The sequence below is a fragment of the Heteronotia binoei genome, chromosome 1, assembly GCF_032191835.1.
Source record: "Heteronotia binoei isolate CCM8104 ecotype False Entrance Well chromosome 1, APGP_CSIRO_Hbin_v1, whole genome shotgun sequence".
Classification (NCBI taxonomy): Eukaryota; Metazoa; Chordata; class Lepidosauria; order Squamata; family Gekkonidae; genus Heteronotia; species Heteronotia binoei.
This window is the reverse complement of record NC_083223.1, coordinates 128,472,355-128,486,697: the sequence shown is the minus strand read 5'-3', so window position 1 is coordinate 128,486,697 and position 14,343 is coordinate 128,472,355.

Below are 14,343 nucleotides of genomic sequence, written 5' to 3'. Positions count from 1 at the left end.
TGTCAAGTAGTCACTGAAGTACCTAGGAAATATTGCTATAAGAGGAGTGAAAAGGGCGGACAAATTAGACTGAAGTAAAAATAACCTTGCAATAATGTTTGGCTATTCAGAGGTAAAATAAATTATGTTTAATAAATAATGAAGAGAACCAAGATTAGGTGCATAATCCAATGTTCTAGAGGACATGTAAAAGGCATCTGCTGCCTGCAGCAGGCAAAGCAACTCAATCATTATGGCTGAAACAAATTTGTGCTCAGAAATTATGATGGAGAACACATATTTGTCCTCATGTTCCACTTACATGCATCTTGAAAAGGTTCATTTGAAAACAAAAAGATATAAATACAAGTGGGGGGCCACAAGGACTTGTGGAGGGCATGTCACTTCCCCTTCCTCACTATGTCCTTTCCCTTCTCTGAAACCCCCTATAGCCTCTCCCCACTTCTTCCTTCCTTTGCTCCTACCCACCCAACAGCCACCTACATTTATGTGCCCGGTCTTCATTTTTCCCTACTTCCCTCCTCCTAGCAGCCTCTTGCTGGGAAAATGCTGTGTGATTCCAGTTGTTGACCTTAATCAGGCCCAGTTGTGTGATGCTGACAACTAGGCCAGCCTCAGTGGTGTAGTGGGGAATCCACAAGGATTTTTCAGGGGCACCATACATTCCCTTGCATCTCCTCCATGCACTATTTCTTCCTTTCCTTCTCGTGTCAGCTCCCATATTCTCAGCACTCCCTGCATCCTTTTCTCCTTCCCATCCACCAAACAATCTTTTCTGTGTCCCCCATCTTCAGCTATATTTATTATTTATCTACTTTATGTATACCCTGTTTTCTCCACAACTCAAAACAGGTTATAGCAATCCCCCCTCCTCCATTTTATCCTTGCAACAATCTTGTAAAATAGGTTACATTGAGAATGTGTAACTTGCTTAAGTAGGATTATCAGGTCGCCTTGCCATTTCAGTGGGGGGATTTGGGGGCATCCTGGGGGGGCAGGACATTGCATGCACATTCCTGATTCAATAACTTCACCTGGAAGTGATGCCATCATGTCAGCAACATTGTGTGTGAAACACTCTGGTTTGGGGAGAAAACTATGGGTTTTTTTGTTTCAAAACCATAGAGTTTGCCCAAAAACCAGAGCATCACTGAATGACATCTCTAGTGCGAAGATGTCACCCAGAAGTGACATTATCACGCTGGGGATGTTGCATAGTGACATCCTTGTTTGGGGCTGTGGTTTCCCTCCAAACCCTAAAAAGCTGGGACCTGGCAACCCTATGCCCAGGTCACTGAGCAAGCACCATGTCAAAGTGGGAATTTAAACCTGGTTCTCCCTACCCTGTAACCCTAACCACTACACCACTGTTCTTTGTGTGGTAGCTGATGCTGAACAGTAGCAAGCAGCTGGGTCTGGGTGCCATGCCAGTTGGGTGATAGTAAGTACTCCAGTGGTTGGTGGTGGGCCTGGCCTCAATGAGTCCTCTCTCAAAGGCCAAAACTGCCCTTGAAAAGGTCCTGCCTTTTACTGACAAAAACTAAGACTTAAAGGATGGCAACACTGTTGTGGTTTTCTAAAAATGGCCTTCAAGGATATATTTTTTTTGTTTCAAACAATTTTATTAGTAACATATGGTAATAAATTTCAATTTCTTACATAATTAATAATTACTTTTTAAAATCTATCCCATATATTACTTTCTACCCACCCCTCCCCCCGTTACTTGACCCCCGCTGGTGTTACATACTTAAAATCTTAATATTAAAGGTACCCTTAATAAATAGGAACCAAAATTAATATCTTCCTCCCTCTTATACTTAGTCATTATCAAAAATTGTCCAATGTCCTTTTATTTTTCACTCTTTTTCTACATATCTTCTGAACTTTTTCCACTCCATCTTAAATACTTCTAAATCATAGTCTTTTAAGGTTCTTGTTAACTTGTCCATTTCACTCCATGTCATAACTCTAACAATTCAATCCCATTTCTCTGGTATTTTTTCTTGCTTCCACAACTGTGCATACCATGTCCTAGCAGCTGAGAGCAAATACCAGATTAAAGTTCTATCTTCTTTTGGAAATTTTTCCATTTGTAATCCCAACAGAAGAGTCTCTGCAACTTTGTTAAATATTATTAGTAACATATGGTAATAATAATTAGTAACATATGGTAATAATGATTAGTAACATATGGTAATAATGATTTAAATTGGATATAATGCTATAAAGTTCATCTTTCAAAATGGTCATTTTCTCCAAGTGAATTCTTCTCTCTTACCTGGTGATCAGTTGTAATCCCAGGAGATCTTCAGATACGACATGGAGGTTAGCAACCCTATCATGGCCCCAGTCTTTTGATATATTGATACAATTATTTTATTTAAAATTAAGTGTCTGTTTCAAGTTATTGAGCCTACATGCCTCTATTGTAAGGTATTACATCTCTGCAGGTCAAATTATTGTCAGTATTGTTTTGCATATTAAAGGCTTGGTATAAAAAAGTTATCAGGCAGAAGCAACAGGCAAAATTGTCCCCAGTATCAGTCTGCACTGATACACTAGATGTTGCTTGTGTGTTAATTCCATCCTTGCAGTTCCCCAGCACTGATGCCACAGTGGTGTCATCAACCAGAGGAATGCAGGACGTTGGCAAATATTGATGTAGCAAAATATATGGTTTCACATATGAGAATGGAAAAGCATGAACAAAAGCGGGGGGGGGGGCACAAAAGGGGAGAATGGGAAAAGGAAGAATGAAAACAATAATAAATACTAGTAGAAAAAGACTTCCCTTTCTCTTCTGTAGAGGCGTTTCCCCATACTATCCTCCCCAAAGTATCCCTCACAATTCTGAGTTCTTTCTTAGCTGACCAGCCTCTGCTATCTGGAGCTGAACTCTTCACAGTGGTCCCACTTGTCTCTTCAGTCTAGATATCATTCTGGAGGGATCATCTCAGCTCCACCGATACAGGCATGTCCTTCCACTGCTGTCTCTTACTTGGATCTATTTATCTGCTTCAGCAAGAATCCTTGTTCCTTCTCTGTTCTCAGGATCACAATGAATGGTGAAATCCACAAATACTGAGAGTCAGGGAATGTTGTGGGAAATATAATAGTTTTTTTTTTTTTTGCAGGGATGCAGGTGCCTGCTGCCTCTATGCTACAAAACAACCAAACCTCCTACAAATCAACCAAATTTCTTGCACTTTTTTTATAATATATTTTTTATCTTAAAAACAAAGCAATAATGTAAAAGGGGCACAGAAGGAAAGAAAGGGGTTGTATAGGGATTATGGATACAGGATATATTAAAGAAAGAAGTAAAGAAATACTTCTCCTTGACATCTCCTTAATTAGAATTTTTAAAACATTTTCTACAATAGTTTCATCATTAATACATATTCTGTATTACATATTTCATCATTACTATGTACTAGCTGTAACTTTTAATATACCAAAACTAAAGGGAATTCTGTTATCTATCTTACAACAAAAGTAAGAAATAAGGAATATTTTATTCAAAATCAATTTCCTTATACAAAATTTGTTCTGGGCTAATTCTGCATTTTCCCATGTATTTCTTTCCAATATCTTTCTGCTTTTTTACAATTCCATCACATATGATAAAAAATTCCATCTATGTCTTGACATTTCCAGCATTTTCCTTTGTAATTCTTATCTATTTTCTCAATATCTTTTGGAATAATATACTATCTGAAAAACATTTTATGCCAGTTTTCTCCTAGCACCTGACTGACTGTGAACTTAAGTTCTTTTTCCAGTAACTGTTTCCACTGATGCATAGGTATCTGCTTTCCAAATTCTGCATCCATTTATTCATCCTTTTTTTCACTTGTTCTTTTTCTGTTTCTAGCTGAAGTATTACTTATATATCCAATGTAATAAATGATCTTTTTGTTTTGTAACCAGTTTTTTAAATTCAGTCATCTCTCTTACCACTCTACCTTCTGTGTTAATCTTTTTAAATCTTGAAGCTGACTGGTATATAGTAACCATTGGATATTAATTCCTTCACATTTCTTGCAAATTTTAATTATTTAATTATGATGATAATGGTATGGTCACTATGTAGCATAATCAGGCTGGACACTATGTAGCATGATCAGGTAATGGGCTTTGAATAAGTTAAATTGTGAATCATGAAGCCACGAATGTCAAGGGTCTACTTTATAGGCTAGAGTACCGTATTTTTGGACCATAAGACGCACTTCCCTCCCCCCAAAAAAGTGTGTGGGGGAAAAGTGTGTGAGTCTTATGGAGCAAAGGTACCTTCCTCCGGGGGGGGGGGGCGATCCGTTGCCTCCGCCTCTGATCCCGGCGCTTCCCCCGCGCCTGCCTGCCTGGCTTCAGCTTCTTCCAGCAAGTGCTGGGATCGCTCCACGCTGCCCCCACCACAAACCCAGCGCTTCGCGAGTGCCGGCTGCAGAGAGGGCAGCGTGCTTCCTCCGTGCCTGTCTGCCTGGCTCCAGCTCTGATGCTTACAGCAAGTGCCAGGATCACTCCCTTCGCCCTCCGATCCCAGCGCTTGCTTTAAGCATCAGAGCTGGAGCCAGGCAGACAGGCACGGAGGAAGCACCCACCCCCTCCGCAAACCCAGCGCTTCGCAAGCGCCGGCTGTGGAGGGGGTGGTGTGCTTTCTCCGTGCCTGTCTGCCTGGCTCCAGCTCTGATGCTTAAAGCAAGCGCTGGGATCGGAGGGCGGAGGGAGCGATCCTGGCGCTTGCGAAGCGCTGGGTTTGTGGTGGGGGCAGCGTGGAGCGATCCCAGCGCTTGCTGGAAGAAGCTGGAGCCAGGCAGGCAGGCGTGGGGGAAGCGCTGGGATCGGAGGCGGAGGCAGCGGATCGCCCCCCCCCCCCCCCAGGAGGAAGGTGCGTACTATAGTCCGGAGTGCCTTATGGTCCGAAAAATACGGTAACTGCTTTTTAACATAAATTTGAGTGTTTCAGTCAGGAGTAAAAACAGTTTTAAAAAGATACATGGTGCATGAAAGATTGTATGGGTAAAATCTTCTTACCAACCAGCTTCACATATACATGAGGTCTGTGAACAGCTTTAAGAGCTGGTTTCTGGAATTTGGTCATTTATCAAAAAAAAGTACTGGGCATCACATAATAAATAACAGCTGTAACCACAAAGATCGCAACAATGCCTTAGAAAAACTTGCGTTGATTTAAATGTCAGTCTGCACATCAGTACTTTCTTCTATAATATACAAAACGTGGTATCTCAGAAGAACTATAATATGAAAACATCCATATCCCTCTAGTACTTTATTCTCAAAATGTGTTCCAAGAGTACCTGCTTTTACATCTTTCTCTTGTCAAGTGTTCCCTTCCTATGTGTTTAGTGAATTCTTGGCTCGCTAAAATTTTTATTAGTCTTTGAATGAATGCTTTGCACCACTGTTTTCAGATTCAGAAAACTAGGGGGATAGGGGGTCAAGCTTTTCCTTCTTAAGATTGCAAATGACAGGAATAAACTCCCATTATTCAGCCTTGAAAGACTGTCTCTGAAGAGTCTTTGTAAAAACCAACAACCATATCTTAAAAGGATCCTCATTTTCATCTTTATTGCAGGTAAACATAAAATGATGGCATTCCTTATTCTGATTAAGTTGATGCAGTTTCTTCATAAGAGTTCTGGAATATTGAATTTAGATTGGGGAGGGGGGTGTTCTAATTACATGATCCTATGACATAGTTCTAAGACAGCATTTCATAAGATCAAGTGTTTGGAGATCATTGGGTATCACAGACTGCAGCTCTAGAACTGCAGAAGGCATCCTTGTTCAATGTTGTATAAAATAAATAATGCTAGAAATAAGAGACTATAATATAATGTCTATGGCGATGGTAAGAACCAGATTAAATCTCCACTCACTCTGCAATGTCCCTGGGGATGTATGTGCAAATGCTCATGTGCATGCACATGCTCATTACAGTCAATAAAGTTGCCCTGGCTTGGAAAATTCCTGGAACATATGAACATATGAAGCTGCCTTATACTGAATCAGACCTTTGGTCCATCAAAGTCAGTATTGTCTTCTCAGACCGGCAGCGGCTCTCCAGGGTCTCAAGCTGAGGTTTTTCACACCTATTTGCCTGGGCCCTTTTTTGGAGATGCCAGGGATTGAACCTGGGACCTTCTGCTTCCCAAGAAGATGCTCTACCACTGAGCCACCGTCCCTCCCCAAAGTAAGAAGTGTGCTAAAGATTACTTAATGTGCTTTAATAGCTGTTTGGTGCACATTCAATCACATTGGTCTGCCTGCAGTTCAAAATGCTGATAAGTGCATCAAGGGATAATAATTATAATAATAATAATTTTTTATTTCTATCCCGCCCTCCCCGCCGGATGGTTACTAAGGTGTCCTGGCCTGATATGGCTACTCTCTCCAGCACCAATGTTACATGCAGAACCTCGCTAGGTGATGTCTTTCTCAACACCGTACTCCAGCTCTGTGTAGGAAATAGGCTCAACTGCTGAGTTTCTCCTTGGTGGGCACAGAGACACAGCTATTGCCAGCAACATGATTACCTCCTTCATCCCCTGGTTTGAGTACTTCAGCAGCAGAACTCCCTGAGACTGGGAACAGGATGAAGAGCATCAAGCGTTCACTATGCATCATGCCTCCACAAGGACAAGTTGCACTACTGGCACCTCAAGGTTGCACACCCGTATTACGGCTGTTCTTTTTGCTCTGATTTTTTAAAAATGGATTTATGCATTTTAAAACCCGTGTTGGAGCAAAAGGGACTTTATAAGGCATAAAAATGAACAATGCAGCCAAGCAATTCTGATCTGGAGATTTGGGGTACTGCCTGGGGAGGACAGGGATCACAGAATGTAAAGCCATAGAGTTCACCCTCCAAAGCTGCCATTTCCTCTAACAAATTATTTCTATAGTATGAAGATCAATTGTAATTCCAGGAGAATGCCAGGCTGTACCTTGAGGTTAGTAACCTTAACTGTCAGTAATTAGCAAAGCAGTAGCAGAGGTCATGCATCGAAGTAGTGGGTAGCAAAGGTGCCAAGAGAACAAGTAGTGCTTGTAAATGTCATGTTGCCATTATGTTTATTTCTGAAATACTGCTCAGTGTATTGTTACTCATTTTCCTCGGGTAAATTTCCTTTGGATTACCTCTTTACATTTGACCTCCTTTTGACTTTTTCTGGCTCTGCCACATCCCCCTGTTCTTGTGAGGTTGCATAAAGTATAAAAATGTTTCTAGTTCATTGTTTGCAGCAAGGTTTCTAAGTCAATAAAAACACATTGCTTTGAGGGGAGGGTTTGTACAGCATCTACTTTGCATGCAGAAGGTCTCAGATTCAATGCCCAGCATCTCCCTTTAAAAAGGCTGGGTAGTAGATGATGTGAAAGACTCAACCTATAACCCCAGAGGACTACTGCCAGACTGAATAGACAATACTGACCTTGATGAACCAATGGTCTAATTCAGTACAAGGCAGCTTCATGCATATGTTCATGTGTGTTCAATATTATACATTGAATTATATACCATAGCACCAATGAAAGGTCATTATTCAATGGTGAGTAGCACACGCTTTACAATTCAATTTTAGATCAGTTCCCTGGCACCTCCAATCAGTAGCACAAGTAAGGCAGTTACATAAATTTAAACAAAATAAAACACAGGAAATATCCAAGTAAAAATTTCATAGAAGTCACTTTGGTTCCACTGTACATTACTATTGTGTGTGTGTGAAGTGCTGTCATTGCAGCAGCCAATTTATGGCAACCCCATAGGGTTTTCAGTGCAAGAGAATAACAAAGGTGGTTTTATTACCTTCCTCTGAATAGCAACCATGGTGGAATTTCTTGGTGGAATCTCATCCAAATACTAACTAGGGCTGACTAAGTTTCTGAGATCTGACAAGATTGGGCTAGTTTGGGCTATCCAGATCAGGGCATATTACTATTAGGGGTGTGCATTCGGTTCGGCCGAACCAAATAGACTGCCGAATACCCCCGATTCAGAAGTATATGGTGCTGTATACTTCCGAATCCAATTGGAAGGCATTATCCAGGAGCCATATACAGCTCACCATATACTTCCGAATCAATATTTGGAAGTATACAGAACTCAATGTAAAAGGCGAGAAAGGAGCTTCTGCAGCCTCAGGGAAGCTGCTTGCCTCCTTTCCCACCTTTGGAAGCCTTTTCCCGCCTCTCCCATAGCCTCCCTGGGATCAGGGAGGGAGGGGGAGAGGAGCCCCAGCAGCCAATCCAAATGCATTTCAAATGCATGCTTTGCAGGGCTGTTGTGTAGCTGATGGCTAGGCTAATCCCTCAGCCATCAGCAACATTGTTGTTCTTTTGTTTACTTGGGTATCCAAGTAAACAGTGTTCTCTGACCAATCACAGAGCAGTGGTATTTTTTGAAACTGCTCTGTGTAGGGTCAGAGAACCTTTTTAAGGAGTCTGCCTGGCTGGACTCAATTCCATTGCTGCTGTGTTGGTGTGTGAGAGAGATTGTGCTGCGCTGGCCCTTGGCTTCAGCTGCTGCTGCTCTCTCTCAGCCTTGCCTGACTTGCCTGGGGAAGACATCTAAGGCAAGACAGTCTTGGGGTTCTTGTTTTATTTTAGTTAGGATAACAGTAAAAGGACTTTTTAAGACTCAGAGTCCCTTTACTTATCCAGATTTTGGTGGGTGGGTAGCTTATTTGGGTTTAGGAGGTTATGCTGGGGGTGGGGGCCTGGGGTGGGGTGGGGTTGCCAATTTGCCTATATCTTACTTTAGTGAGAGGACTTTTAAAAGTGCAGTATCCTTTTACTTTTCCTGATTTGGGTGGCTTGGATTTCTTGGGGTTAGGGTGAATGTTTTTTTGGGGGGAGTGGTTGGTTAAGTTCCTGTATTGTTAAAACTTTTTTTATTGTTTTAAAAGGATTCTCTGTTTGATTTGTTGCTGCTGTGTTGTGCTGCTGTTGTCCCTTTTCTCCTCTGGTTCTGGTTCTTGAAGGGAGGGTGTTTGGCCTAATTCTGGGGTGCTGGGGTTGCTTGAATACCTAACGACCTGGTACAGAGTTCCTGCTGGAACCACCATTAGCAGGACCATTGTGCCATCTGTTTTCAGGGCGACCAGATCTGTGGTGAAGGAGCATTTGTCCTGTGCTGCTGGGGAGACTGTTCATTTTACCTCAGCTATCTGGAGCTCCCAACATGCATTCGAGGGGTATCTCTCCCTGACTGTGCATTGGTGGCAACCCAGTGAGCTGCAGGGTGGGGGTGGCAGTAGCAGCAGGCAGGATCAGGGCTGCCAGGCCGGCTATCGCTGGGCCTTACTGCACACCAAAGCAGTTGACGCACCGCACACAAACACTCTTGGAGCCATCCTCTCACTGCAGTTAGAGGGCTGGGTAGGCAGGGACATTGCCACGGGCTTCGTGGTGACTGATGGTCCAACATCAAGGCGGCTGTCCAGCGTCAGGACCTAAAATGCCTTCCTTGTGTGGCCTTTCTTCTCCACCTCGTGGATAAGGACACATTGGGCCAGACAAAAAGCCAGGATCATCGGTTTCTAGCCACGACCCATGAGTACCGACTTCAGCTCCAGAAGTGTCGGCACATCACGGGTCACTTCTCATGCAGCAATACAGACTGGTATCTGCTGTGTGAGAAACAGACACTGACAGGCGTGCCAGGGCAACACCTGATTGGTGACATCAGCACACACTGGAACTCCACCTGTGCCATGCTGGAGCGCATGGTGGAGTAGAGAGCAGCCCTGGATACCTTTGTCTCTGAGACTAGGGTCTTTCGGGATGAGAACCGTTTCACCCAAGAGGATTGGGTGGTCATTTCTCAGGCTGTGGAGGTTCTTGGGCCCTTCAAGACTCACACAGAAATGCTCTCGTCTGATACGGCGAGCATCGCACTGGTCGTCCCCATGGTCTCATTTGTAGTGCCAGCTCAAGGCCATGCAGACGTTCTTCCAGTGGTGTGCACCCTGGTTGTTAGGCTGCAGGAAGGGCTTGAGGCCCGCTTTCAGACTTTCACCCAGGATAAGGTCTACATGATGGTGACCATGTTAGACCCGCACCTTAAGGGCATGATCGCCAAGCAGGCCAACCTCTCCCAGAAGGTCGAGCGCTGTAGAGTCAGGGCAGGTCTAGTGCCGGTAGCTGAGGAGGAGGGGGGTGGAAGCAGCTCATCTGCTACTTCCACTGCTGTTCATCCCCAACCTCCCTGGCTAGGCAGTGTTTCCCACCAGACTCATGCCAAGAAGAGTGCCAAGATGACACTCATCGGGCGGCTCGTTGGCCCCTCTGGGAGCAGTAGGCCCCTGAGAGTGGAGACGGGTGCTGCGATGGTGAGGGTCTATCTTTTGGAGCCCACGAGTTGCATGAAACATCTCCTTTGAACTACTGGGTTGCGAAGGAGGCGGTCTGGCCAGCCCTCTCCTCCGTGGCCAAGGCGTTCCTCTCATGCCCACCGACGAACGTGCAGAGCGAGCGCGTCTTTTCATATATGGGCGACATTGTCTGCCCACATTGCAATTCCCTGCAACCTTGAACAGTTCAGTAGTTGGTCTTCCTGAAGGTCAACTTGCCTCTGTTCGGCTCCCTGAATGTAGACTTTGAGAGTGAATGAAGTGAGCATCTGCTTGTGCCTGCATCCTCTCTTGGTCTGTGCTTGGAAGGTGGTTGTAAAATGCTCTCCCATTAAAAATAGACTAGAGTCCAAAGACAGCCCAAAAAGTCACTCACAAATTGATTGGCAGTGCACCCCCCCCCCCCCTTCATCCATCCCTAAACCAAAAGTGAATGCTGATTTAAAATCTGCAAAGCAATCCAAATTTCCCCAGTCCCCCATCCACACATGCCTAATAATACTGAAAGGGCCATTGAAGCCCCCAACTGTAACCAACAGCACCCACAGGCCCAGTCAGGATAACCCATTTTTTTTCCCAGGGGAGGAGGAAGAAAGAGGGAGGTGCCAGTGATGATGACAGGCAGCCAGCAGCCATACCAATGCTGAGGTCTCTCTAATGGGACAGTGATAGCTGGTGTGTTGCTGCTGAGCTGAGAGAGAAGAATGGTTCCCTTCCTCTCACACAATCTGAGGCCCTCCCAGTGATCTTCCTCATTTGGGGTGCATCTCTGGCTCACCTCTTCGTGGTGCACCCTGGGTGACGCAAAAGAGCCTGGACCAGCCAACCATTCATCACTCAAGGTAAGTCTAAATGCTTCTTGCTTTGTATCAGATACAGAATCATGTGGAGCTAGGTGTGGTCCAACGCTTCTCTTGTTTGAGAGCTGTGTTATTTGGGGGCAGGGCTAGAGAGCTGGCATCTGTAGATTGCGTGTTCTGTGGCAGGGAAGCTGACATCTGGGTGAGAGACCCAGAACCAGCATGCTTGTTGTGCTTGTCCAGCTCTCACCACGTTGTTTGGGGCAGGGCTGGAGAGCTGGCATCTGTAGATTGTGCGTTCTGTGGCAGGGAAGCTGGCATCTGGGTGAGAGACCCAGAACCAGCATGCCTGTTGTGCTTGGCCAGCTCTCCCTGCGTTGTTTGGGGCAGGGCTGGAGAGCTGGCATCTAGGTTTACTGCAGCCGGGTCTGCAGAGCAGATTTTGAGCAGATTGTGTTTTGTGTGGCAGTGACGTTGGCAACTGGGTTTATATTGGTTCCAGGCCAGCAGGGTTCATAGAGTAGATTGATGGATGTAGTGCATTTGGGTCCTGTACAGATTCTCTGATGTGAAGTTATGTTTGGCTTTGGGTGCCCCATGAATTGGACACCCTGGTCCAATTTTTTTTGACCTTGCAGGTTTTGTGTGGGACAGTGCCCTGAAGCTGCACAGCAGTTTGGGGGGCTCTCCTCAAAACCCCCTGCCCCCCAGAGCCACTTTCCCCACGATAATTACAGTGGGGGAAGTGGCTCTAATTGTTTTTTTCTCACCATTGGGAACAGTGTTCCTTTTGGGGGTGCCCACAGATGGATGCAGTCTTTTTGGCCAGGGGTGTTGATGTGGGGGAGTCCCCTGAAGCTACCCTGCAGTTTTGGGGCCTCTCCCTCAAACCCCTCTATGGCCAGAGCCACTTTCCCCACAGCAATTATAGTGGAGGAAGTGGCTAATTGGGCTTTCCCCAGCATTGGTGGCAATGGGCCTTTTGGGGAGCCCAAAGACAGGGACCCCCTGGCCCAATCTTTTTAGGACTTGGGGGTTTTGTAGGGGAGAGTCCCCTGCGGGTTCCATGCAGTTTTGGGGACTCTCCCTCAAAACCCCTGCCCCCCAGTAGCCTCTGATTATGCCCTATGTTGCCATTGAGTTCAATGGCCCATAGGGTATAATGGTGGGATAGAGGCACCCTCTTTAGGTGTCCCTGGAATGGGACACCCTTGCCCAATCTTTTTGGGACTTGGCGGGTTTGTAGGGGAGAGTCCCCTGCAAATTTGGGGGCTCTCGCTCAAACCCCCTCCCCTCCAGGAGGCTTCCAATATACCCTATTTTGCCATTGATTTCAGTGGCCCATAGGGTATAATGAAGCCGTATATTCGGAAATAGCCGTATATCTCCAGTATATACGGCTATTCCAAATACCGGTATTTGGAAATATACGGTATTCTGAATATTTTGGTCCTGTATATTTCCGAAGCCAATTAATTCAGAATTTTTTTGCACATCCCTAGTTACTATTATTGTTCCATTAATGAAGCACTAAAAAGAGGGGAAATACTTATTGTATTCTTCTTACCTAAAAAATAGGTAGTCCCCTGCGCAAGCACCAGTCATATCCAACTCTGGGGTGATGTCGCATCATGACGTTTTCATGGCAGATTTTTTATGGGGTGGTTTGCCATTGCCTTCCCTAGTCATCTACACTTTTCCCCCAACAAGCTGAGTACTCATTTTACCAACCTCGGAAGGCTGAGTCAACCTTGAGCTGGCTACCTGAACTCAGGTCGTGAGCAGAGAGCTCAGACTGCAGTACTGCAGCTTTACCACTGTGCACCACGAGGCTCTTTCTTCTTATTTAACCTGTTGGATTTTTTTAAATTAAAAAATGAGATATAAATTTTTCAAATAAATAAGGTCAAGAGGTCTGTTGATCCATGGAGAACTTGGAACTATGTTACCATTACGTACAACATTACTGTTTCACTACTGATTACTGTTTCACTATTGATTATACCAGGGCTTTTCTACGAAGCCCTGAAGGCAGTATATGGCCCATCATATCAGGCTCAGAGTCCCTTGCGTAGTGCAGACGGCCAAGTGCTCCTCACAGACAAGGCATCCAAGCTGAACCGGTGGTCGGAATATTTTCAGGTTCTCTTCAGTGCCAACCGCGTAGTTCAAGATTCAGCAATCCACCTCACCCCACTTCAACCAGTGAAAACAGAGTTGGATGAGATCCCCACCCTAGAAGAGACTGTTAAAGCCATCAAGCAACTGAAAAGTGGCAAGCAGCGGGAGTTGATGGAATCCCACCAGAGATCTGGAAGCATGGGGGCACAGTACTACATAGCACACTTCACAAAGTACTTGTCACCTGCTGGGAACAAGGCAAACTACCACAGGACTTTCGTGATGCAATCATCATCACTCATCTACACAAGAACAAAGGGGAAAAGTCAGACTGCTCCAACTACCGGGGGATAACCCTGCTCTCCATTGCAAGCAAAATCCTTGCCAGAATACTCCTGAACAGACTGGTGCCCACCATTGCAGAAGAACTCCTCCCAGAGAGCCAGTGCGGCTTCAGAGCTAACAGGAGCACCACCGACATGGTATTTGTTCTCAGGCAGCTCCAAGAGAAATGCAGGGAACAGAACAAGGGTCTATATGTGACTTTTGTCGACCTTACGAAAGCTTTCGATACCGTTAGCAGGAAAGGCCTGTGGCAAATCTTGGAACGTTTTAGGATGTCCCCCAAGGTTCCTCAGCATGATCATCCAGCTACATGAAGACCAGCGAGGCCAAGTCAGACACTGCAACGACCTCTCAGAGCCCTTCCCAATAGGCACAGGTGTAAAGCAAGGCTGCGTTCTCGCGCCAACTCTCTTTACGATCTTCTTTAGCATGATGCTTCAAAGAGCCGCAGTAGATCTAGATGATGACGATGGTGTCTACATCCGCTATTGCACTGATGGCAGCCTGTTCAACCTGAGGCGACTAAAGGCTCACTCCAAGACAATGGAAAAACTTATGCGAGAGCTACTGTTTGCTGATGATGCTGCACTCGTCTCCCACTTGGTATCAGCTCTGCAGCATATGACGTCCTGCTTTGCAGAGGCTGCCAAGATTCAGCAATCCACCTAGAAGTTAGTCTGAAGAAGACAGAAGTTCTCCAC